Raw genomic sequence first — 25,567 nt, forward strand, 5'->3', positions numbered from 1 at the left:
CACTCCGCATGGGCCGGCACTCCGTGTGGGCCAGCTTGCCGTGCTTCACCAGGAGGCCCTGGGTATCTGTATCATAGATGGGAGGTCAACTGGTGAGCCGCATCTGCTTCCCTGTTTTGTTATTTTCAAAGAAGCTTTAGACTACATAAATGCTACATAAAAAATGTAAGCGATTCCCATCTGCTCCACTCCCTCCCCCTCCCACATTTCCCCACATTAACAACCTCTTTCATTAGTGTGGTACGTGTGTTACAACTGATGAGCACAGACTGGAGCACTGCTACTAACCATGGACTAGTTTACATGATGATTTGCACTTTGTCCCACACAATTTTGTAAGTTATGACAAAATGTACAATGCCCTGTATCCATCACTGCAGAGTCATTCAGGACAATTCCAATGTCCTGAAAATGCCCCCGTATGGCACCTGTTCTCCCCTCTCCCATCCCTCAGAGCTTCAATGGTGAGTTCTTCCATTGCTGGAATAACTAAGTCTATAGTAGAATAGTAATAAGTCTACTTTAGTCTGCTGTTCATTCCCCAATCTTGAGGATTTGAGGATGGTGATGCCCACTCTGCTTCTAATTGAGAGGGGGCTTAGATACATGGGGCAGATGGATGGAGCTGTCTTGCCTGCAGCTGCAGACACTCTCTCTTCCTTGGGATGGTTGTTGTCCATCATCATCTCCTTGTTAGTTGTCCTGCTAAGTCCTGCTAAGAGAGTAGGTGTTGCAACTCTGCTGAGATTCACGGCACAACCGGCACGTCACAATGTGTTTTTAGTCCTTGTGTTACTCGAGTCTTTAACTTTTCTTTGGGGGGTATGGGTGGGAAATTGATTTTTATTGAATACATTAATACATTTACTTAAAGGGCAAAGAGTGTTTTACAATTCAAAATTAATGGTCCCGGGGAGCTGCTGCGGCTCAGTGGTTGAATGCCGCATATGAAGTCCTGGGTTCAATCCCAGGTCCCGGTAAAAAAAAATAAAAATAAAAAACAATGCCCTCAGCAGTTACACTTTTTTTGTGTGAAGGTGCGGGTCGCCTTCCCTACAGCTGTTGTCCTCGTGCAGATTAATTCCCTTTCCCCTCTTCTTGCCACTGACACCCCTGAAGGCCACACTCAGTCCAGCCACCAAGCTGCCCTTGAAGAGGTGAGGAGGACAAAGCAGAGTGCCTAAAGGTGGGGTCCTGGGGGGGTCGGAATCACTCCTGCACCTGGCAAATATTTTTGGAGCCTGGTGCTCTCCTGTGTCTGGTGGAGGAGGCAGACGTCGCACACATAAACGAGGACTGCTTCCGAGTGGTAACCGTGCTTCCAAGAGGAGGGAATGGGCTGGGAGATTAGCGGAGGCGCCAAGGTCACGCGCTCAGTGAGGGGCAAAGCCAAGGCTCAGAATCCTTCCTGCGTGGCGCTGAAATCCACTCTCCCGGCTCACGGCTCTCCACGGTCTCCCGCATAGCTACTTCTTTGGTCACAAATGATGGAGGGTTAGAACTTACCTCTGCGTACCACTATATACTCTTCCAAGCAACTCCCAGCACGCCTCCCCGTTTCACCTTGGGACGTTATTACCTCCAGCTGCTGCTCCGAGGCGAATGCCACGGAAAACGGCAGGAGCAGCTTCTCTAGCAACGGAGCCAATTAAGCTACCTGCGAGTGTAGAGCGGCTGAATTCCCACGGCGTGAAGGACCCAGGAAAGCCTTGAGTTTGCTGTGTCTACAGCAAAACCTTACGGACTGGAATTTAAACAGGAAAGGCCTTTCCTTTCTCCTCCTGGGCCTGACGGAAACCAGCTCTTCGTCTCTGCAGCGTTGCTCGCCCTTGCTAGTGGGCAGCTGCTGTGTTCTTGGGTGCTGAGTAGGAGGGGATGGCACACACCCTAGAATTCTGGCATCTCCAGGGAAGGACATTTTCTACTCGTGGGGAGCCCTCTTCATCCTTCCTGTGCCCTGTCTTAGCAATAAGGTCAGCACTGGGCTGCTGACCACGTGCTTTGTCACACATGAGCTTGTTTGAGTCTCACGTGAATCCCAGCTGGTAGGTTCTAACATTCTTCTCCTTAATTTACAGCTGGGGGGATCGAGGGCCAGGCAGGGCAACTGACTCAATGTCCTGTGGCATTGGCAGGTGAGCTGGGTTTCCTCCTTGTTCGCTATACTAGGCTGCCTGAAAGGGAGCCTGTTTTTGTGATGGTTTTGAAAGGGACTCTTTCTGAAATTCAAAATTCATTACATATTTTCCTAATTTTTTTTTGTTTTTTGAGGTACCAGGACAGGGGTTTGAGCCTAGGACCTTGTATGTAAGAGGCCAGTGCTCAACCACTGAGCCACAATGGCTCCCCTGAGCTGACTTTCTGCTCTGTTTGCTCATTGTTTGCTTGTTGTTTTCACACATTGACTGCTCGTGTTGTTTTTCTCTCATTGTCTGCTCATTACTTTTGCTTGTTGTCTGTTTTGTTTTCTTTCGGAGGCACTGAAAATGGAACCTGGGACCTCCCGTATGGGAGGCAGGTGTTCGACTGCTTGAGTCACTTCTGCTCCTTGCTTGTTTGGCTTTTGCTTGTTGTCTGCTTGTTGTCTTCATTTGTTTTCTGCTTGTTTTTGCTTGTTGTCTGCTCATTGTTTTCTCTCACTGCCTGCTTGTTTTTTCTCATAGTTTGCCAATTCATTGTTTTTGGCTTGCTGTCTGCTTATTTTCACTTGTTGTCTGCTCATTGTTTTTGCTCATTGTTTTCTTTAGGAGGCATTGAACCCAGCACTTCCCATGTGGGAGGTGTGCACCAAACTGCTTGAGCCACATCTGCTCCCCCATACTTCCCTGACTTTTAAACAGAGGACATTAGGGGTGGGATATGTGAATGGTATGGCGAAACATTTTCTTGACAAATAAGGGTATCTTTGGGAACACATTTCTCTCTATTTCTGCCAGTAAGATGCCTGCTTTATCAGTTTCCCTTTTGCCTTCTTTTTGATGTCACTGGGCCTACTCATCATAGCCATTTGTCCTTTCCTTTTACTTTGGAGCGTCCCCTCAGAAGTCAAGCTTATTAGGAATTGTTGTAGGTGTCGGAGAAGAAATTGCCCCAACCCTTCTGAGGGGCAATTAGGCAATGAGTTTAAGAAACTTCACACAAGTTCAGACCGATTGATCCCGAAATACCATTTCTAGAAATGCATACTGTAGTAGTCAGCCAAAGGGGTGCTGATGCAAAGTGCCAGAAATCTGTTGGCTTTTATAAAGGGTATTTATTTGAGGTAGAAATGTACAGTTTCTCACCAAAGTCTGTTGGCACGTGTTGAAGCAAGATTTCTGCCTGGTCTCTCCTTCCTTCTTCCTCTTAAGTCTCCATGGGCCCAGCTTCTTCTGATCTCAGCTGTGGGCTCATCTCTCGTCCCGGGGTTTTAGCTGTTTGAGCCTTCTCCTTTCTGTCAAATGGCAGGGCCAAAATGCCCGGGTTCACGCCTCTTCCATGTGTCTTCTTGAGTGAGCGTCTGTTTATCTGTATAGACCCACCAAGGGGGCAGGGACTCAACCAGAGTAATGCCCTACCGATGTGGTTGAATCAAAAACCCTAAAATGATTTAATCAAGTAAACTTAAAACCTTTGAATTTAATGCAATCAAAGGGTATCGTACCCAGAGGAACAGATCAGTTTATAAACATAATCTTTCTCTTTGTTTTTGATTCATAAATAATACCAAACTGCCACATATAACTAGGAAAATTATTTCTGTATAAGATTATTTATCATGGTATTATTTATAAATGGGCAAATTGAAAGCCGCCAATATAATTGGGCATTGAGTAGATAAAGTTATTAATAGATTGCTAGAATATACGATATACAATTGTTGAAACTGTACTATAAAAACCTGTCTAGGGAAACGGACTTGGCCCAGTGGTTAGGGCTTCGTCTACCACATGGGAGGTCCGCGGTTCAAATCCCGGGCCTCCTTGACCCGTGTGGAGCTGGCCCATGCGCAGTGCTGATGCGCGCAAGGAGTACCCCCGCGTAGGGGTGCCCCACGCTCAAGGAGTGCACCCGTAGGGAGAGCTGCCCAGCGCGAAAGAAAGTGCAGCCTGCCCAGGAATGGCGCCGCCCACACTTCCCCTGCCACTGACAACAACAGAAGCGGACAAAGAAACAAGACGCAGCAAATAGACACAGAGAACAGACAACCGGGGGAGGGGGGGAATTAAATAAATAAATAAATCTTTAAAAAAAAATAAAAAATAAAAATCATTAAAAAAAAAAACCAAACCTATCTAATGGCACTATGATATATTCATAATATGTTAAGCAGTTTGTAAAACAACATGCACATTATAATCACAATTTTGAAAAAAATAGGTAAACATAAATAGAAAAAACAGGAGAATATATATAGAAGTTACTTCTGGTATGAGGGATTATGGGTGGTTTTATTTCTTTTTGTCGGGTTTTCTTATTTTCTACATTAAACAGGTACTACTTTTGAAATGAAAACAAAAACCTTAAAAATAGTATTTGGGGGGAAGCAGATGTGGCTCAAGCAATTGGGCTCCCGTCTACCATATGGGAGGTCCAGGGTTCAATTCCCGGGGCCTCCTGGTGAAGGCGAGCTGGCCCGCGTGGAGTGCTGGCCTGTGCAGGAGCGCACAGAGAGCTGGCCCAGCAAATGATGCAACAAAAAGAGACACGGCAGACCAGGGAGCTGAGGTGGCGCGAGAGATTGAGCTTCTCTCTGCCACTCCAGAAGGTCCCAGGATGGGTTCCCAGAGCCACCTAGAGAGAAGACAAGCAGACACAGAAGAACACACAGCAAATGATGCAGAGAGCAGATGATGGGGAGGGGCGGAGAAATAAATAAATAAAATAAAAATAATACTTAGGCATGAAGTATTGGCTACATGTTAAATAAGAGATGGGGGCTCTGGGTAAGGGCCAGACAAGGTGAATTTTGGACTCCATTACTTGAAGAGGCAGAGAAAACATTTCTACTGCTTTCTGAGTAGGGGTTTTGTTCCAGAGGTTTCAGGAAAGCTGTCATGGAAGAAGAAACACCCTCATCCTCAAGGCTTTTAGTCTTACTGGAAAGAGAAAAAAAATAACCACAAACTTCAAACTTTGAGGGTCATGGATGAGAAGGAGTGGCCACGTAATTCCAGCCGTGGTGGGGAGGCAGGCTGCGGGCAGCTGGCCTTGGAGGGTGGAGAGAAAGTCAGTAGTAGCTGCCTGGTGGGAAGAGTTCTTTCCTTCTGCTCCTCTCCCAGAAACCCAAACCCTCTGTTGCAATTCTGCTCAGACCCAAGTACCTCCGTCAGAGGCACGTGTTGCAGGACCATCTGTGAGGAGCCTGACCAGGCCAGGAGGCCACAGGGCTGCAGCAGGGCGGCCGTGCCTGGCACCCGCTGGAAGGGAGCCTGCCCACTGCCCACTGCCCTCATGGAGCCTGGGTTACAGCGGTGATGGCAGCTTGCCCTGTGCTCTCCCGCTAGGCAGCCCGGAGCAGGCCAGGGCAGGAGTGCGTGCGGTGCACCGGGTGTGTGCCGTGCACCAGGTGTGTGCGGTGGACCAGGTGTGTGCGATGGACCAGGTGTGTGCAATGCACCGGGTGTGTGCGATGGACCGGGTGTGTGCGGTGCACCGGGTGTGTGCGGTGGACCGGGTGTGTGCGGTGCACCGGGTGTGTGCAATGCACTAGGTGTGTGTGCTGCCACGACCTCACCCTGGTGTCTCCTACCTGAGTAAGAACTGCAAGCTCGCCGTGGCCCACTGCGACTGATAACGCCCCCTGGGATACGGGCAGCATGCTCACTACAATTCTAGGCACACACCTGGCTGCAGGTACCCTGGGCCACCCCCCAGCCCCACACACAAGCCCAGCTGCACTCTTCCTCCTCAAGCGTGTCTCGGGTTGCTGGGGCAGTGGGAGAGCAGCCCCTTTCCTTTTCCTTCCCCCTATCCTGCAGCCCTGCTGGGAGGTCCCTCTCAGCTGATGGGGCTCCCCACAACTCCATCTCCCAGGATTGGTCAGCTGGACTGTGGGGCCCTCGCTGCTCTGAGAATGTGCTGAGTCGGACAAGCCTCTCCCTCCCGGGTGACTTGGGGGTGCACCTGCAGGCTCCCCACTCACTCTGGCCTATTCAGCTTTCTAGAAGGATCAGGCAGGTGAGCAGATGGACCCCAGGTTTACCTCAACCTAGACAAAGCCAAGAAGGGGACTGTGATAAGGCTTAAGAGCCAAGGGTAGCTGTTAATGTTGTTGTATTTTGTGGAAACCACCCCCTCCCTCAATCTTTTAAGAAAATCAAATGTCTTTTATTCATGGATTCACTCAACAGATATTTATTGAACAAGGTCTCATGCTAGGCTCTAGGGGAGATAGATAAGACATGATGCAGCAACTCTGCTCCTAGGTGTAAATGCAAGAGAAATGAAGACATTTGTCCACACAAAAACTGGTACATGAATGTTCACAGCAGCTTTATTCATAACAGCTAAAAAGTTCACCCAAATGTTCATGACCTGAAGAATGATCAACAAAATGTGAGATATCTACGCAATGAAATCTTATTTGTCAGTAAATAGGAATGGAGTTCTAAACATTTTGGTAAAGGATGGTGATGATGGCAGAACAACTTGTGAATGCAATTAGCACCACTGAATTATATACTTGAAAGTGGTTAAAATGGAAACTTTAATATTATATATATGGTTTTTTTTTAGATTTATTTCTCTCCCCTCCCCTCACCCCGGTTGTCTGTTCTCTGTGTCTATTTGCTACGTCTTCTTTGTCTGCTTCTGTTGTTATCAGTGGCACGGGAATCTGTGTTTCTTTTTGTTGCGTCATCTTGTGTCAGCTCTCCGTGTGTACGGCACCATTCCTGGGCACTGCACTTTCCTTCGTGCTGGGCAGTTCTCCTTACGGGGCGCACTCCTTGCGCATGGGGCTCCCCTACGCGGGGGACACCCCTGCATGGCAGGGCACTCCTTGCGCGCATCAGCACTGCGCATGGGCCAGCTCCACACGGGTCAAGGAGGCCCGGGGTTTGAACCGCGGACCTCCCATGTGGTAGACGGACGCCCTAACCACTGGGCCAAAGTCCGCGCCATGTATATATGTTAACCCCAAAAAACAATTTTAAACCCATAGAACTGGAAAACACAAAGAGTGAACCATAAAGTAAACTATGGACTTTAGTTAATAATGTAACTATAAGGATATTGGTTCATCAATTGTAACAAATGAACCATACTAATGCAAAATGTTGATAATAGTGAAAACTGTGCGGAGGTGGTATATTGGAACTCTGTACATTCTGCATGAGTTTTCTGTAAACCTACGATGCTCTAAAAAAACCACAATTTTTTTTAAAGAAAGGGCAAGTGAACTTCTGATACATGCTACAGCATTGATGAACCTTGACAATATTGTGCTAAGTGAAAGAAGACAGTCACAAAAGCCACATGAAGTATGACTCATTTATAGGAAATGCCCAGAAAAGGCAAATCCATAGAGACAGAAAGTAGACTTGTGGTTGCCTAAGGCTGGGGAGGCAGGGGGTGGGTTGGGGTGACAGCTAAGGGGAACTGGTTTTGTTTACAGGGTGATGAAAATGCTCTAAAATTGACAGTGCTGGTAGTTGCACAACCCTGTGGATATGATTTTTTAAGGACTGAAGTTTATCCTTTAAATGGGTGGATTGTACAGTATAGGAATAACATCTCAACAAAGCTGTTAAAAAACAAGAGGGAGCAGATGTGGCTCAAGCAGTTGAGCACCTGCTTCCCACATGGGAAATACCGGGTTCGGTCCCCGATGCCTCCTTAAAGAAACAAGTAAGCAAGCAAACAAAAAACCAACCCAAGGGAGCCGATATGCTCAGTGGCTGAGCGCTGGCCTCCCACATACGAGGTCCTGGGTTCAGTCCCCAGCCCCCGTACCTGACATACATACATATATACATACATACATGACATGCCTAGAAACTCACAAATCAGATAGGTAGCCAGATTTGCCCAGAACCCATAGTGAGGGCTGTGATCAGGAAAAGCGCGGGGTGTGTCAGGAGCACTTAGAAGCAGCCTTGGGGGTCGGGCAAAGCTTCATAGTGGGGGGAGCATCCACGCATTCTCCTTCAGTGTTTGCTTGTCTGTTCTTCCCCAAAGAACTGGGGCTTTTTTTGCAGCCCAGGGCCTGGCACATTGTAGGAGCTCCATATATATACTCCATATATTCACTCCGTATATATACATACATATATATATATAATTTTTTAAGGAGCCACCAGGGCTTGAACCCAGGGCCTCCTACATGGGAAGTAGGTGCACAGTCACTGAGCTACGTCCGCTCCTCTCCATATATTTTCACTGACCTAGTTGAGCTGAGGGATCGTGTCTACTGATGCCACGTGATTTTACTCTGCCTGAGTAAATACAATGGGCTTTGCTGCCTCAGGTCACAAATTCATCCCATCCTCTCAGGAGCAGCAATGGCCTTTGCTGCGTGATGCTACCTTCGGGAACCTTGAGGCTAGCCGCCATCTCGACAGGAACCCCGCACCCACCTGCGCTCTGGCCAGCCCGGGCCCAAGGGCCGTGCTGGAGAGAGGACCTTGCCTGTAAGCTTGGGGGTGAAAGTCTTCTTCCCTTTAAAAGCCCCAAGCGAAGCTCTCAGCTCCGAGGTAACCCCAGCTGCTCCCCCACTTGTCATACTGCAGCCTGGAGGAACTCGCGAGGTCGGCGTGGTGGCCCTGATTGCCGAGGCAGCACCAGGTGCCCGTCATAGCCGGGACTGGGATGACACCGGCCGCAGCCAGGACGCGCAGCGCTGCGGGGCCGACAGCGCTCTCCCCTGAGGCCTGCTGCAGGCATGGGGGAGCGGCGGTGACCCGGTGGGCGCATCACGCTCCACGTGGCGAGGGAGGAGCTGGATTTCCCCCGTTGCTCCCTGGCTGGAAGCCCAGGGAGGGCATGGCGCCCAGGGGGCTCGTGGCAGTGCCGCTGGACCAGCAAAGCCTTGGCTTCTGCAGAGGGAGGCTACGGCGGGAGCTCAGCAGGTGCACTGATGCCTGTAACCGCTGGGAAACCTGGCCACGGTGGGCCACTGCCCTCCCTGTGAGGGCCCTTGAGGGGAGGGACTGGGGCCGAAACAGACGGTGTGCTCCACAGTCACCACGTCTCCTGGTCTTGAAGGAAGGTGCACGGCCACCGCCCTTTTCCAGGACCACCATCTAGGCAACTCACCCATCCTCCAAACAACTCTACGCTCCACCCACTTGTTCCTTTGCCCTGACCACCCTTTCTCCACTTCCCCCATTAAAATCTTACTCCTCCTTTGAGATCTGCACCAAACACCCCTCCCTCCACTAGGAACGCCTGACGGCCTCCTCCCCTCCTGCCCGTCCCCGCCAGAACGAGGCCCCCCTGGCCCCGCCCACACCACGCTGTCCTTTGTGGCCGGGTGACGGCACTTACTACTCCATCTGCCCCTTGCCGCCCCTTCGAGCTCCTCAAGGGCAGGGCCTACACAATGCCGATCCGCAGCCTCCCTGTTGCCAAGGGGAGACCTACGCACCTGCCCGCAGGAAATGGCTGCTGCACTGGGCTGTGAGCCTCTTTCTAACGGGGCAGGCCGCGTTCTACAGAAACTCAGCCAACACTCTTCACCATCAAAGAGCTTGAAACCCGGGGACCTGGTTGCACAGATGGCACCTGCTCCGGGGCTTTTAGCTCCCTCCGCCCACGTGCTCACCTAGGGCTGCGTCGAATGCCACTCCCGCATCTCCGCAGCTCGCTGGCCTTGCCTTCCGCGGCCTGCCAAGCACAGCGCCGAGTGCCAGCAGCTTCTGCAGAGCGCCCGGGGAACAGGGCCCAGGCCGCCCCTGACAGCGCTGGCAGGCCTGGAGAGGGAGTTTCGAAAGTGAGGGATTTTTGGTTCATTATGTTCTGTTTCATTAAGGCACGGGTGATATTTCTTCTTTAGACCTTTATGGTTTTCTGCCAAACGTAAAAATATTCCAACCATTTGCATCCATACTGGTGCAATACAGAGAATAACATGATGAATCTTCCAAGAGAAAACTGTTGTTTTTCCTCTGCATGATTTTTAAAGGTCTGCTGTCCCTTTGTACAGAATTTTATTATGCCTCGGTGCCAATTTGTTTTCCAGAGGAGCACATCTCTAAATTTCTAATGAAAGGCAAACAAAATAGGACTCCGGGCCTTGGCCAGAGACCAACTGATAGCTAATTTTTGCCGCAGGGAAGGCTAAATAACAAGTCCCCGAATTGCAATTTTTGTTTCTCCTTCTGTTCCCAAACAAAATTGTTTAAATAACTAACTTCTGTCTTGATTATAATTATTAGGTGATGAAAGTATGTCTGCATTTCAAAAGTGCATTCTTTTATTTTTAAAATCTTAAATCCCAAGATTGGCAAATACCTTTGACATGTTGCCTTTGATTAAGGTAGAGAATTCTGGTTAAGTGAATTAACAGCTCATTTAATCAAATGAACTAAAAGAGCAAACAAAATCAATTGACCAATTGTTACCCTTCGTGGCTAACATTAGCTGCCGTCTATTCTTTAGCCAGTCCCAGGACTGATAAGTAACGCCCACTCTGTAAAATGGAGTTAACTTTATATTTGAAACTGTATTTTATACTTACTTGATTAATTACAGACCCTGAAATAAGGGAAGTCATTGTCACATAAACTCTACGAACCATTTTGGAATCTCATTTGAGTCAAAGAACAAATGAGAATCTTTACCTAATCTCTTATATCAGGATATAAACTTTATAAAGCCCTGGAGAAGCCCTCCCTCAACCCCATCCCCACCCCCCTCACGCTTGTTCTTCCTGTTCACGTCCCTGATCCTGTGGCACCTCTACCTGCACGCACCTGTACACACACACACACCTATTTACAAGCAGAACTTTGTGCTGCTCTTTTCTCCCTTAACTAAGCTCTTCTCTGAGGTTTTCCATTCTTTGCGGAGTCTGAGCTCTGCTTCAGCCTTCGAGGGTACTAGTGGATTAATTTATTTCTCATCTTCCCAGGTCACACACCACATTCTTCAAATCTATGATGCCATTGATTGCAAGGTGCTCCATTAGTTTATGTACAATTAAGAAAGGAAAAACTCGTACCTGCAAGAATCTAGGGATTTCATGTCATGTCCCGATTTTGCAGATGTTTCAGTGTGACACAATGTGAGCCTGAGAATCAATGAAATGTGAAATTTGAATTTTGAAGGGAGCCTTCTGGAAGCCTTAGTGACTCCAGGGTGGAGGATCAGGCTTCTTGGCAGGCAGCTGGAGAGACAGGTTTGGGGTCAGGTGGTGCTTCTGTTGTTACACAAATCACACCATGTAGTGAGCTGCTTGCCCATCTACAGAGGGAGTGGCTGAGGGTGTGAAGCCTTAGAATACAACAGCATAATAGAACCTAAACAAAAACCACGTAAATTAAAGAGTAGATCCACCCAAAAGAAACTCACAGGTGTTGGGTGCCGCTGCATAACTCCATCATCAACTTGAAGGGGCCCAGAAAGCCTGTCCTCAGCCAATGCTTTGATAAGGCTTCTAGGCAGGAAGGCTGAAACCTGAGTTCTGGTTTTGGCTTTGCTGCTCTCCAGCCCAGGGACGCAGCAACACAGGCTCCAGGTTGTCAGAGTTTGTCCTCAGAGTTTAAGTCCTTCAGGTGAGGGGGCAGATAAGGGGATTTGGCCTTCATCCAGGATAACCTTTATTTCAGTCCGTTTTTGATATTAGACATCCATGATTCCCTGTAAAATTTTTTGGAAAAAAGAGAAGAATTCTTGGGGAGTGGGTGTAGTTCAGTGACCGAGCACCTGCTTCCCATGTATGAGATCCCCAATTCAATCACAGTACCTCTCCCCCCACCCTCCACCCCAAAAAAGAATTCTGCTGAAAGAAACTCCAAAACTATTGCTAGAGATGAACTCGACGCCCTCCTCCACTTCCTAATTCTCAAATTTATTACGTCACCCCCAAAAGGTCGGTTATAGGGAAATTCCAGAAGCTTTCATCTTAGATAGTAGCTTCAAGGCCACAGGGTCATGGGTAATTTGGGTGAGAGGTTAAACCAGTTGCTTCCTCCTCATTGCTCCTGCTGAGAACTCCCCTGTAGGTTACCCCCTGAACTCATTAAAGGAGTATAGTTGCCTAGTGCATTAATTTCTTCTTGCTGCTGTAACAAATCATCACAATCTTAATGGCTTAAAACAATACCGACTTATTATCTTATGATTCTGTAGGTTAGAAACCCAACACGGGGCTCACTGGCTAAAACTAAGGTGTTGAAAGGTTGTGTTCCTTTCTGGGGCTCTAGGGGAGAATCCGCTTCCTTACCTTTTCCAGCTTCTAGAGGCTGCCCACCTTCCTTGCCTAGTGGCCCCCTCCTCCATCTTCAAAGGCAGCAGCAGTGGTCTGAGTCCTTCTTTACACACTGAATTCTCTCTGATCCTCATCTTCTCCCTCCCTCCTTTACTTTGAAGGGTGCTTGGGATTACATTGGGCCCATCAAGATGATCCAGGATAATCTTCTTTTCTTAAGGTCAGCTGCCCAACAACCTCCATTCCCTTTTGCCATGTAGGTTCACGGATTCCAGGCATTTAGGAGGTGGGCATCGTTGGGGGACCATTACTCTGTCGCCCACACTTGGAAATAGGAGTGACAATGTGGCAGGAACTGTGAGGCCCAGAAAACAAAGAAGTGACAAAAAAGCCACAAAGCCATACACTAGCCCACATATTACTGCTAGATGAAATGTGTTGAGCAGGGTCCCAGAGATGAGCAGGTGAGGAGTTTATGTACGATTGGGGTTCAGGTTGGATTCCCCAGGAAGTGGACCCACCGGTAGGGATTCGTATACAGGCCATTTCTTGATGTGCTCTTGCGACAGGTACTTCTGGAAGGGAAGCAAAATAAGGAAGAAGGCTTGGGCAGAGAGAGACGTTGGGTTTTAACGCAGCCTCAACAAAAGTCTGGGGAGCTCTGAGGCTGGGGTGAGGCCTCTATACCCAGGCTGATCAGTCACTGGATGTGGCCTGCCCTGGGGAGGGGGTGTGACCTTGAATGAGGCACTTGCCTTCAACTGTGGCACTTCTTAGAGAGGGATGACAGCTGAGAACTGTCTGCCAGCCGTGTCCCCAGCAGCTAGGGGAATAAGTCCATCAGTCCTGGAATCTGGGTAGGACATTGTATTCATCAGCCAAAGGGGTGCTGATGCAAAATACCAGAAATTGGTTGGTTTTTATAAAGGGTATTTATTTGGGATAGGAGCTTACAGATACCAGGCCATAAGCATCAGTTACTTCCCTCATCAAAGTCTATTTCCACGTGTTGTAGCAAGATGGCTGCTGACGTCTGCGAGGGTTCAGGCTTCCTGGGCTCCTCTGGGCTCAGGTCCTCTGTTTCCTCCACAAGGTCAGCCGTAGACTATGAGGCTCTCTAGGCTTTGCCTCTCTTCACAAGGTCAGCTGTAGACTCTCAGGTGAATGGCTTTGTCTCTCTCCCTGGGGTTTCTGCTGTGTCTAAGGAGTCATCTCTGTTCCTCTGTGTTCTTCTCCTGGCTCAGGTTCTCTCTTCCCAGGGCTTGCTTCTCTTTCCTTTGCATGCTGACTTCCTGGGGCTCCAGCTTAAGACTTCAGCATCATGGGAAGCGGATGTGGCTCAAATGATAGAGCGTCCACCTACCCATATAGGAGGCCCAGGGTTCAAACCCAGGGCCTCCTGGCCCATATGGTAAGCTGGCCCATGTGCAGTGCTGCTGCACACAAGTGCCATGCCATGCAGGGGTGTCCTCAATGTAGGGAAGCCTCACGCACAAGGAGTGCACCCTGCAAGGAGAGCCGCCCCATATGATAAAAGTTCAGCCTGCCCAGGTGTGGTGCCACACACACGGAGAGCTGACGCAGCAAGATGACACAATAAAAAGAGACACAGATTCCCGGTGCCGCCGAGAATGCAAGTGGACACAGAAGAACACCCAGCGAATGGACACAAGAGAGCAGACAACCGGAGTAGGGGAAGGGGAAGCGAAATAAAATAAAATAAATCTTTAAGGAAAAAAAAAGACTCCAGCATCAAAACTCCAACATCAGAAAACCCTCCTTTGCCATGCCTCCTATCTGTAAGTTCCCCACCCACCAAGGGGCAGGAACTCAACGCCCTAATGACATAGCCCAATCAAAGTCCCAATCATAACTTAATATCATCCAGGTACAGACCAGATTACAAACATAATCCAGTATCTATTTTGGATTTCATAACCATATCAAACTGCTACAGGCATCACCACACCCACTACAATTGGGCTAAGGACTTTAGGTCCTCTCTAAAGCTGGAGTGAAGGGGAGGGTCCCAGGGAAGGAAGGGTATGAGCAGGGAGATGGCTGATTCAGAAGGCATGCTTCATATCTCCTTCCCACCCCCACCCATTCCTGCAGGACCCTCAGGCTCCTTCTCTTTTGGGTGACACCTGCCGCTGGTAGCCTCCAACTCATTCCTGGAATCATAGATATAACAAATGGTGGTATCACTGGCCTATGATTCTTTTTTTTAAATATACATAAACATATTTTATTTAACTCATTATATACACTATGTTTTCCTTTCCACATGTGCCACCAGACACATTTCAGTGCTCAGAGGCCATGTAATACTAGTTGCTAACATATTCTTTTATGCTATTACATTTACTTAATCACAAATTTAATCTGCCTTACTCCCGTTATTTATATATATATATATATATGTCTTTGCGAAATTTTTTAAATGATTCCTGACAACAAGTGGATTTACACAGAGCCAGCAAGAAGCTGCTCTAGGCTCTGCCTTGATCTTTCAACTCAGAAACCCATGCTTTTACCGTAGAGTCAATTCAGAAATATTTATGTGCCTTCAGACATGGTGGCTGTTTGGGGCATTATCCCGTGATCGCCTCTCAGTAGTCTTTGTTACTTTGTCATCTGGAGGAGGACAAGTTGATAATTTGTCAATTCACAAGTTATTTTACTTCTCCCTAAGTGAACTCTCTCCCACACACGTTGTGATCCTTGGTCCCCACAGAATTCTATACAGGGGCTGGAAGTCAAGTTTAGTCTTACGCATAGGTAGAATGGGGGGCCACCTCCTCAGGGTCACCAGAAAAACCATCCTCACCCAAAAGAACCTCCCAAACCTGCTTTCTGGTGCCTGAAAGACCCCGGTCAGGGCACAGTATCTTTCAATTACAAGCTCTGATCCCGATTTAAATGCAGACACTCCCAGGAAGGATGACTGCATCTCAATGCAAGTACGTTTGAGATGTTTTCCTGAAAGAAGCTTCTTGAATATAAGTGGTAGGGTCCTCTAAGCAGCAGCACTCTCCCTAAAGCGTCCATGGAAAGCTTTGGCAGTCATCCTGAAAGTGTTTAAGTGCGCATACCCGTTGACCTAGTAATTCCACTCCTGTGGATATAGCCTAAGGAAATTGGCCTAAAAAACGGAGAGGACTTTATGCACAAGAACGATTATTACTGAATAATTTATAATGGTGGAACTTTTAAAACCGCTTGAAAATACTTAGGTAAATGATAGCATATCCTCTCTACGGGGGAAAATGACTTATTAAAAATTAGAGTTAGAAGTGTTCGTTAACAACATGGTGAAAATTTTGTTATAATAATAAGGGGAAAACCACCCTGGATTCACAGCGGTATGTGCATTTTATCACAGCTATGTAAAAATAAATCTATATACATAAAATGACGTGAAGTATATGCAAATATTAACGGTTTGCTTAACAATGATACTACAATTAGTACTCTTAAAACCAAATTCTCAAAACGTTGTTTTTGACTCGTAATACTTTTGTACTGAGCTATAGTTATTTTTCTTTTTAATAAATTGTTTATTAAATTCCTGTATCGTTTTTCTTTTTCTCAGTGGTACCAGGGCCGGGGAATGAGCCGAGGACTTCCTCCGTGGGAAGCCGGCGCTCAGCCAGCTGGAGCCACGTGCTCTCCCTGAGCTCCAGTTTCCCTTATTTATGTATTTTCCTCCTTACGTTTTTACTTATCTTTGGGGGCCAGGGTTTGCAGCGCCGTGCCCTGGAGCGCCCAGAACCATCCCCAGCCCGCCAAGAGGACGACTTCCGGCGCGACGGGGCGAGGCCCGGCGGCGGCGCCGGCAGGCGGGAGGGCGGCCCGGGCCGCGGGAGCCCTCGCGGCGCCCCGGTGCCCGGCCGGGAAGCGCCTCCGTTCGCCCTGGAGGCGCGGGCAGGTTGGCGAGGCCGCCCGGGCCCCACGCGGTCACAGGCCGAGGCCTGGCCCGGCAGCGCCGTCGGAGGCGCGCCTCGCGGGCTGACCCTCGGCGGCCGCCGTAGCCCGGAGGCGAGCCCGCGCCTCTCCCGGACGACGGGGGCTTCCGAGGCTGCGCGCGCGGAGCCCCGGGACCTCGGCCTCCTGGGCTGCGGCGTGCGCGCGGGCTGGGTGGGGTCACGCGTGTGCAGTAGGGAAGCGCTCCCCGCAGGGCCCGCGGTCCGACGTCCCACGTGGGCAGCGCGCTCGCCGGGCTGCGGGCCCTTCCCGCCCCGGGAAGCCCGTCCCTAGAGCCCCTGCCGGGAAGACCGCCGGCTTGCACCGCGCAGGCGCAGTCGGCACTCGGGGCTCTGGGCAGGGCGACGGGGCGATCTCCGCAGAGAGCCGAAGGCAGTTTACTCTCGAAAGGAGGATTCAGTGAGATTAGCACAGTGCCTGGTGCTCAGGAAGTCACGTCTCTAGCGCCTCGGCCCTTTCCAGAGCCTCCCCGTGGCTCTGCTGTGCAGACTGCAGTATCTAACGCCCAGGGCTGTCGCGAGAATTAAGTGAGAAACTGCAGATACATACAGAACCTGGCATAGCACTAGGATTTTGGAAGTGGTAGCAATTCTTTCTTCACTGTGAGTATACACAACCTGGGCTGTCAGAGACACACACCTTTAGCACCCTTTTCTTATGAGGACAGGTGGGCAGAGAGAAGCAGACACCAAGTGAATAGAGAGCCCAGGAGAGCCTGCCACGCCTGGGAGCCTGCAGGGCGTCCACAGTGTCCCCTTCAGTGACTATCCTCTGCCCTGTCTTGCCTGCTTTTAGCACTCGCTGCACCCATCAGTGCCTACCCCTGGTCCCTGAGGGCAGGTGCACAAGTGTGACTTGTCCTAAAAGCCTGCCTCCTGGGTGAGCAGGGCCCTCGCAGTCAGTGCCTTGAAAATAGGCAGCTCAGGGACCTGCCAGGTTAACCCCTACCCTTCTGTTCAGTAAATCCGACTTTATCAGGACACACAGCGAAGACAACTGACACCAGACTCTGTAGTCCCTTGTCCAGGTGAAAGGCATTTCACTTGAATTTAAAGTGGGCTGTAGTACCAGCTGCATTTATAGAGCCCCTTCTCTGTGCAAGCATTGCGCTAAATGCTCGTAATTCTAATCCTCACAACCACACGCACAATAGTCTACCCATTTGAAAGATGAAAACACTAAGACTTAGAGGTTAAGAGCAACTTGCCAAAGGTCGCAGTTCATTAGTGGCCAGAATCTGGGTTGATCTCTACTAAACAAGTGTGCTCTTAGGAACTACTCCTGTAGATATTTACCCATGTTTTCTTCTTTTAAATAAAATGCTTTCCGTGCTGTAACTTGGTGTTCTTGGAATAAAGTGTTTTGCAGAACACATTTTCTAGTTCCTACGCCCAATTCACCCCCATCTTGGAAGCAGACTTCCTTTTCTAACTTTTCATTGCAAGTACACCTTGCTTGGCAGGCTTTGGTTAGAGAATTGAGCTGCAGTCCAGCATCTGCTCAGCCAAACCCCGAGAGGCAAATGCAGGGGCGCAAGGACCCCTGGCTCTGGAGCAGCTCTGTGATATGGTCCCCTCGGTCCTATCTTTTTCTCATGAATGCACCTCCCCTTCCCCAGAAGTTATTGGGACAACTGGGCTATGCTTTCACCATGGTATGGCTCCAGATATTGGATTTAATGGGGGCTGGGGGAGGTTGGGAGACGTTTCTGCGACATTGCAGCAGAAATGTGGTTATGATTCAGGGTTGTGTGTGTGCGTGTGTGTATGTGTGTGTGAAAGCCAGTCTCTCAGCACCCGCTAAAAATGTGAAGCAGCCAGTCTGTGCCGGGAATTGAGGACACCATATGCTTGCATTTCTAGGTCTTCCTAAGAGTTATATAACTGCCCCCAAAGCCAGGAGCAGGAGCGGGGCCAGCTGTGGGAAATGGTTTCCAAAGAGGAATGCTGAGGAAGGACTGACCTTGAGGAGACAGCCAGTTCACCAGGCCATGGAATGTTCCCAGCCTTGGGGCTTAAACAAAAACCGCATTCAGAGAGTGAGTGCTCTGCTACAAACAAACCCTGCCTGTCTCCCTGCCTTGTCTTGGGGGGTTATCAAGGTGAGCCCGTACCCTGTGGGGCACTGGGTATTGAATTCAGAGCTGGAGCATAGCTGCCAGACCAGAGCCTGATAATCCTTCCAGCCATCTCTAATTAGCAGACGTCAGGGCTCAGTGTCACCAGGGCCAGGCAGGGTGAGATAAGAGCTCTAGCCGGGTCTCCTCACCAGCAGGGCTGCAGAAAGGCCGCCGGGGAGGAGGAGAGGGTGGGAGGGGCACAGCCCCTGGAGGAAGGCTCATCAGGGGCTCGGTGGGTCATCCTTGGGGGAGGAAGGCGGCACAGAGGCCCCTGCTCCCTGCCAGGGTCTCCCCACTGAGAGCCTCTGAGGCTGTTCTCACACACACCCAACCCCTTCCCACCTCCCAGCTCCCACTTCCCTTGACCAACACCCTCAGTTCAGAGGCCTGAGACCTGGGGGTCATGACTCAGTAGAGGAAGGGAAGGAAGGAGGGAGAAGAGAAGAGAAGAGAGTCTATCCAAATAGATCCGATACATAATAAAGGGAAGTGTTGTTTCAGTTGTGTATGCTGGATTGTGATATAAAAAAGTAATTCTTTTCAATGATTGTGATCCAAACATTCAAAAGCCGCTGGTTTAGGGGCTCAGGTCCATCTCAGAGCAAGTGTCAGAAACCCTGGCTCCATCTAGTTTAGACAAGAATGCTTATTATCCCACTTAAAAGACAGTCCGGAGGTGGCTGGCCCCGGCGTCCTTGGTACCGGGCTTAATCCTGTGTCCGTCAAGGATGCTGAGCCTCCATGGTTGGCTTTCTGCGCAGGCTGGTAGCCAGATAGCTGCAGAAGCCCGTAGTCAAATCTAGAGAACATTCACAGCGATGAAGGACCAGCTCTTCTTGTGTCTCTTTTTTGAAGAGTGAAAACATTTTCCTGCAAGCCCCCTGGCTGACTTCTCCCTCTCACTAGCCAGCACTGGGCGGCCACCCCCATTCCGTCCCCCCTGGAGCCAGGGGTGTGAGGGAAGGAAGGGGGTGCACCTGGGCAAAAGTCGCATTCTGGGGCCCGCGTAGCTCAGTGATTGAGCACCGGCTTCCCACATACAGGGTCCCAGGTTCAGTACCTGGCCCCAGTACCTCAAAAACAAACAAACACCCCAGACCTGCTCAGTGAGGTGCAGGCCCCCGCCCCTGCGTGACAAAATGCTGCGCCAAGAAGACGACGGTGCAACCAGATTAAAATAATAAGACTAACAATAATGTATGGGCTAGGCCTGGAAGCACGTGAGTTGGCAGAGGGTCACGTGGCTGCGCCCCTGCGCGTTTGAGGCGGCTAGCCGGTTGCTGCCGTCCCTGGACGTGGGGATAGGTGTACCTCGACAGACGCCTGTGCGTGTGCATCCCAGCTCTGGGTGCGCCTTTGTTCCCTGTGGGTCTCTGGTTTAAGGGGGAATTCGCTGGGTGAAAACTACAAGGGGCACCACAGGATGCTTTGATGTCCCTGGAGGGAGGCAGGTCGATGTGCTGGACACCCCAGGCTTTACAGACCTATGCTCTGTGCTCAGCCACTTGCCCCCTTCATCAGCTGACCTCTCTGAGCCTCAGCTTCCTCGCTCTGTAGAGTGGGAATAGTATCTACCTCATAGGATCCAGTGAAGTAAATATAAAGGCCCAGAGATGGTGCTGCCCGCGGGGTACACACGCTCTGTGAAGGCCGTTCCTCTCCCTTAGGAGTCCTGCCCTGCTGCCGTCCAGGACGAGCTGGGCTGTGGTCTGGAGGCCTGGAAGCCTCACCGGCTCAGGCACGGGGGATGAAGGGCTGGCTCTGAGCTTGTGCCATCTACTCTTTGGGAGACAGCCCACCCACAGAAGACTGTCCTTGTGGTCAGGATGGAACTACATTTCTGGGACAACACTTAGCAATCATGTCTACACAGGTCTGTCATTTTAAGAAATAATTTAAAAATTGGCAACTAGCTTCAAATGGAGCAATTATTCATACTACAAAGGGATCCTTCACGTGATGGAAGAACCTCTTTGGACACCTCTGCTTCGCTGGGCACAGATGAGCTACACTGCCTCGCAGTCCTAGGAGCGGGAAGGGGTCCCTGCCTTGGTAGAGGGCGGGGCCAGGAAGCACAGCGCCAGAACCTCTCACCCCTGAGGAGCTGCTAACACGGAGGAGGAGGGGAGGACTGCCCTTCACGCCAAGCGGCTGGCAGCCGCAGCCCCGGCAAAAGCGGCTCTGCCCTGGAGCGTCGCGGGAGCGCAGCACAGAGCTGGCTGGGATTAGGGCTGCGGCCTCCGTGCTCCCCTGTTACGCAAGTTGCAGCTTGGTCACCCAGCAGCTCCTGGGGGCAAATCCATTTGAGGAACTGTTGAACAAGCATGTGCTTCACTTCCAAGAAACTTTCCATGAGCTGATGTTTTAACACCAACACTCACCTTCCCTGCTCTTTGTTTTTCATCAAAATTCGCTGACCTTTTCCGGTGCTTGGCCCCAGCACTAACCTTCAACCACAACAGCCAGCACTTCCCTAGCACTTCTGTGTGCCAGGCGCAAATGGTCAGGAGCCTGGACCCTGAGCCCGGTTTCCTTGGTGCCGGGCAGCCCACCTCTGCCTTATTCGCTCGCGACCTTGGGCAAGTGACTTCACCTCTCCGGACCTCAGTTTTTCCATTCGTGAAACGACTGGAGCTTGGGAGATGGCCTGGCACGTGGCGACTGCTGTGCAGCACGCCAACCCTTCCATTACGTGGGAGCACCACGCATTCTCCCCCAGGTTTATCTTCAGGAGATGCCTCGAGCACGATGACGGCAGAGGGGGCCAGGGGTAGACGTGAGGGGCCCCTTAGGGACCCTTCCAAAGGGCCGGGCCCTGTGCCAAGAACCTTCCACACTGACTTCCTAATTTGGCCTTCACCATGGCCTCAGGAGGTAGGTCGGGCAGGCTCCCCGACCTTACAGACAGACAGAGGCTTGCAGGAGGTTAACTTGCCAGGACTGCCCAGCGGGCCGCTGAGGAACCAGGACTCCCACACCCTGCTGAGGGCTCTCCAGGCATGCGGGGCGAGGGGCGGGGCAGAGGAGGACACCCCCAGTGCCTGACACCCGCAAGCCCAGCCAGGAGGCGCCTGCACCCTGAGGACACCCGCTCGCGGCGGGGTCTGCACCCAGGCAGGCGCCCAGCAGAGACGTGGGAGTCTCAGCCTTGCGGTCTCTCCGCCGCCGGCCTTCACCGCCAGCCCCTGGCCTCGTGGCCCCTTTTTTGAACAATATGCTGAATTCTCTTTGGAAGGCACAGAGCTGAGCGCTGGAGATAAAATGGAGGGAAAATGGATATTAATCTAACAGCTACATAATTAGTATGAATAATCAGAATCGACAGTTCTGTGAAGAACTGTAAAGTGGAACCAACTATCTAATGGAGGATTTCAACCTAATTGGGGAAGAGGGTGTCACGGGCAGGCTGGGATAACTTGAGGTCCAGGCATGGACTGGAACGTTCTGGAACCCCGGCAGGTCCAGGGACCTGGGCTTCTCCACACCTCTTTGTACCTCGCCTCTGTGGACCCCCTTCACCCGCCACCTTCGCGTGCCACAGCCCCCCTTAACTTGATGGCAGCCCTCTTCCACCCTTCAATTCCCAACTCCAAAGGTTTGACAGAAAGAGGCCCGAACTCACAGAAGGCTGGCAAGCCTGGGCGTGGGTTTCCCTGCAGTAAAATTTTCAGCTCTAAGAAGCAATGGCTCCAGGTGTGAAGGAAATGTTTAAAATATAATGCTTGGAAAGCAGAAAAATAAAAGCGATAACAAGCATTTGTTCATTCAACAGTGGTGGCGCTAGCTGTTGGAGAGGCACTCATTCCAGCAGGGAGCAGGCATCCATAGGGCGCTAAGTGCAGAAAGGAAAGGTATGCCCATTTCCCTGTCCCCAGGAGGCAGGCCTGACTAGAGTCCCCAGAGGCGAGTGCTTAGCCAGGGGAAGGAAGGTGAAGTGGGTGGGCCTGCAGGGAGTGGCAGGGGGACTTGGGTGCTGGTGGGAAGGGCGTGGCACGGTAGGGGGCCGCGCCAGGGGTAGGTGGCTGAGAAGAGGCGAGTCTCCCTGCTGGCCTAGTGGGTGCGAGATGCATGGACGGTGGAGAGGGGAGCCGCGTGGGGCTTGGAAGATGGATGGGACAGGGCTTCTCCAAGTTTGCCTGCATGTCGCCTGGGGCTTACCAAAGCAGATTGCTGACCCCCACCCCCAGAGTTTTTCCTGTAGAATTGGGTGGGGCCTGATAGTCTGCATTTCTAACAAGCATCAGTTGATGCTGATGTCACTGACCCAGGGGTCACAGTGGGAACCACCGAATCAGGGGAAGGCAAAAGGCGAGGAGAACAGCCGGGCGGCTGCTGCTGCCGTATGGGACAGAGGCGGCCCAGAAAATGATTATTGGGCACCAGCCACCGTGCTAATCCCTTTACCTACAACCTCCCTTAATCCTTTTTACAAGTCGGAAGCAGCATCTTCGTTCTAGAGAAAACACAAGGTTATGTGAGGCGCCCAGGGGTTGCCCAGTAAGGGAAGGGCAAGGTGTGCCTCTGGGCCGTTAAAGACAGCCACCACCCTAAGACCACGAGTGGAGACTGGGTAGGAGGTGGGGGCACAGCACGGTAAGGGAGTCTTACATGACATACAGGTTTCTGGCTTGGGGTGTCACTGTCTAGGGCACGTGCATTTTGAGAGACCCAAAATTAGATTTGTCATGAGGGTTAAGACTCTAATGCACTGTGCCTTCTGAACAAAAAGTGATGTCCAGTAGCCAACTGGATGTATGGGGCTGGGGCTCAGAAAAAGATTTGTTTGGAGGGTTTTGGGAATCATCCTCTACATGATCATGTTATGGGGTAAACCCCTTCCTGGGGAGAGGTACAGTCGAAGAGCAGGAAGTGAAGAGGCTGCCGAAAGGTGAACCGTGGCTGAGACAATGAGGCAAGCAGGGGGCTGGCGTCAGGAAGGGCATGCTTAGGGGTGCAAGAGGCCAAGGAAGGACTAAGAAAGTGCCACCAGACTTCACAGGCGGCAAGGGGTGGCTTCGGCTGGTACAGTTTCAGGGAGTGGTTAGTGGGAGCGAGACTGAAGGGGGCTGCGGAATGACTGGGAGGCGAAGGTAGGAGGCAGTGATAGTTACTCTTAGAAGCTTGTTACGTAAAGGGTCGGAATGGTGGTGAGTGAAAAAGTGGTGGGAGCCAAGGATGTAAAAGATGGATGAGACTTAAATTTAAATGTGGAGGAAGTGGATGTGGCTCAAGCAACTGAGCTCCCGCCTACCATATGGGAGGTCCCGGGTTCGGTTCCCAGTGCCTCCTAAAGACCAGCAAGACAGCGAGCTGATGTGACACGCTGGCACAGCAAGCTGACACAGCAAAATGACACAACAAAGAGACACAAGGAAGAAAACACAATGAGAGACACAACAAAGCAGGGAGCAGAGGTGGCTCAAGCGATTGGGTACCTTCCTCCCAACGGAAGGGTTTGGTTTTGATGCCTCCAAAAAACAAGACACTGAGCACACAAGGAACAGACCCAGAGAGCAGACAGTGAGCGCAAACAACGGGGGTGGAGTGGGGAGAATGAAAAATAAATCTTTTAAAAAAACTTAAATGCAGAGTAGAGCAGGTGGAACTCCGTGTTTGAACTCCTGCTTCCCATGTACTAGGTCCCTAGTTCAATCCGCGGTACCGCCTTAAAAATGTCAATGAGAAGAGGACGGCAATAAGGAAGTTGAAAATAGTGGGAATGCAAACACTGCGTGGCCAGAGGTGTGTGATCAAAAGCCTTGGGAAGTATGAAGGTGATCAGGACGGGGCTCAGGTGCAGAGAAATTTGAGGGGCTAGGCAGAAGCTGGGGGTCACTGTTCCGGAGGCGTTCATTATTGTTCTAGGGTGATTTTTAGCTGCTACTGACAGAGCTAAAGGGATGTTGGAGTGTGAAGACAGTTATAAACGTTCTCTACTGTTTTTAGGAAGCTCAAAAAGCTTCAGCCCCGTATTTGCAGGTCATTTAACTGAGTTGTCCATAAAACTTTTTTTCGTTTGTTTGCTTTTCTGTTTTTTAGGAGGCACCAGGAACTGAACCCGGGATCTCCCACATGAGAAGCAAGCACTCAACCGCTTGAGCCACATCCGCTCCCCCTATAAAACTTTTATTAAAATAACTCCCACATAGAAAAAAGGCAGCAATGTTCTGGTGGAAAAAGGGGCGAGGGGTTCTCAGCCTCCCTTCTGCCCTGCCTTCTCGCACCCCCCACTCCAGGGTATCTCCCAGCAGGCTGACTTACTTCTGAGAGCAGTGTGAGAACCCCTGGCTTAGAAGCTACCTGGGTTCCCCAAAGTTCGGGGTCTGAGGCAGTTTTCATCACAACGGCGTGTTTCACTGGTGCGTGGGGGTAGGTTTGGGCACAGCAAGGGTCTTTGCAAGTATCTGCAGAGGACTGTGGTAGGCTAAGCAGAGTGGGGGAGCCTCCTTACTGTCCACGCAGCTGAGTCAGCGGTGCAAGATGTCCGAGGAGGACGAATTCCCTCTAATCACAACCCTCTAATCTGGAGATCATTATTTGTTCACTCCATCGGCTTCAACCCAGTTTCCTTGTTGGTCTGAACAAACTGCTCTCTTGAAAGATAACTTATCTACTAAGCAGAGAGAACCTACCAGGGGAAAGTGCCCTCAAGAGGGAGGAGCCGGTGGACGAGACCAGGGTGGGGGGGCACGGACCATCCCGCCCCTCCCGGTTCCTCCCGAGTCCGTGGGAAACCTTCAGCAGAGCGGGTGGGGGGCAGCGGGGACGGGCGCCGGCGTGTGGGATTGTGTGGGTTCCTTTTAGCCCCCGCCTCCCCACCCATCTGCACAGCTCAGAAGTGGGCAGCACAAAGGAGCAGGGGGATGGACAAAGCGTCTCAGAAACGCACGGGAGCCTGCCCTGTGGTCATCCGGCAGGCGGTGGCGTTCAGTGCAGCGCCCGAGGTCAGGACGCCCGGTGTTTGCATGAAGCCGACACCGGCAGTGCCCGCCTCTGAGCAGCAGGGCCAGCTCGCAGCACTCAGGGACGCGTTGCCGGGTGGTGGGGGCTGAGAGCAGGCGGCCCTGCAGTAAAGAGAGCTCTCTCACCTTTTCCTTAAGTGCCTTCTG

At 50.9% G+C, this 25,567-nt stretch overlaps 2 long non-coding RNA genes across 2 annotated transcripts in view; one reads left to right on the forward strand and one right to left on the reverse strand.

Annotated features, from left to right (window-relative positions):
* The window catches only part of LOC139439641 (uncharacterized), a 64,550-nt gene extending 54,444 nt beyond the window's left edge, over positions 1-10,106 (reverse strand). Inside the window, exon 1 of the long non-coding RNA XR_011649587.1 lies at positions 9,746-10,106. This is a non-coding gene — a long non-coding RNA (uncharacterized lncRNA). The remainder of the gene's footprint in view (positions 1-9,745) is intronic.
* A 6,415-nt stretch (positions 10,107-16,521) lies between these two features.
* Positions 16,522-24,607, forward strand: LOC105744691 (uncharacterized). Its single transcript, XR_011649588.1, has 4 exons — positions 16,522-16,941; positions 18,202-18,440; positions 22,231-22,309; positions 24,498-24,607. It is a non-coding gene; the product is annotated as an uncharacterized lncRNA (long non-coding RNA).
* The last annotated feature ends 960 nt before the right edge of the window (positions 24,608-25,567 follow it).

Source organism: Dasypus novemcinctus, chromosome 9, assembly GCF_030445035.2.
Source record: "Dasypus novemcinctus isolate mDasNov1 chromosome 9, mDasNov1.1.hap2, whole genome shotgun sequence".
Lineage (NCBI taxonomy): Eukaryota > Metazoa > Chordata > Mammalia > Cingulata > Dasypodidae > Dasypus > Dasypus novemcinctus.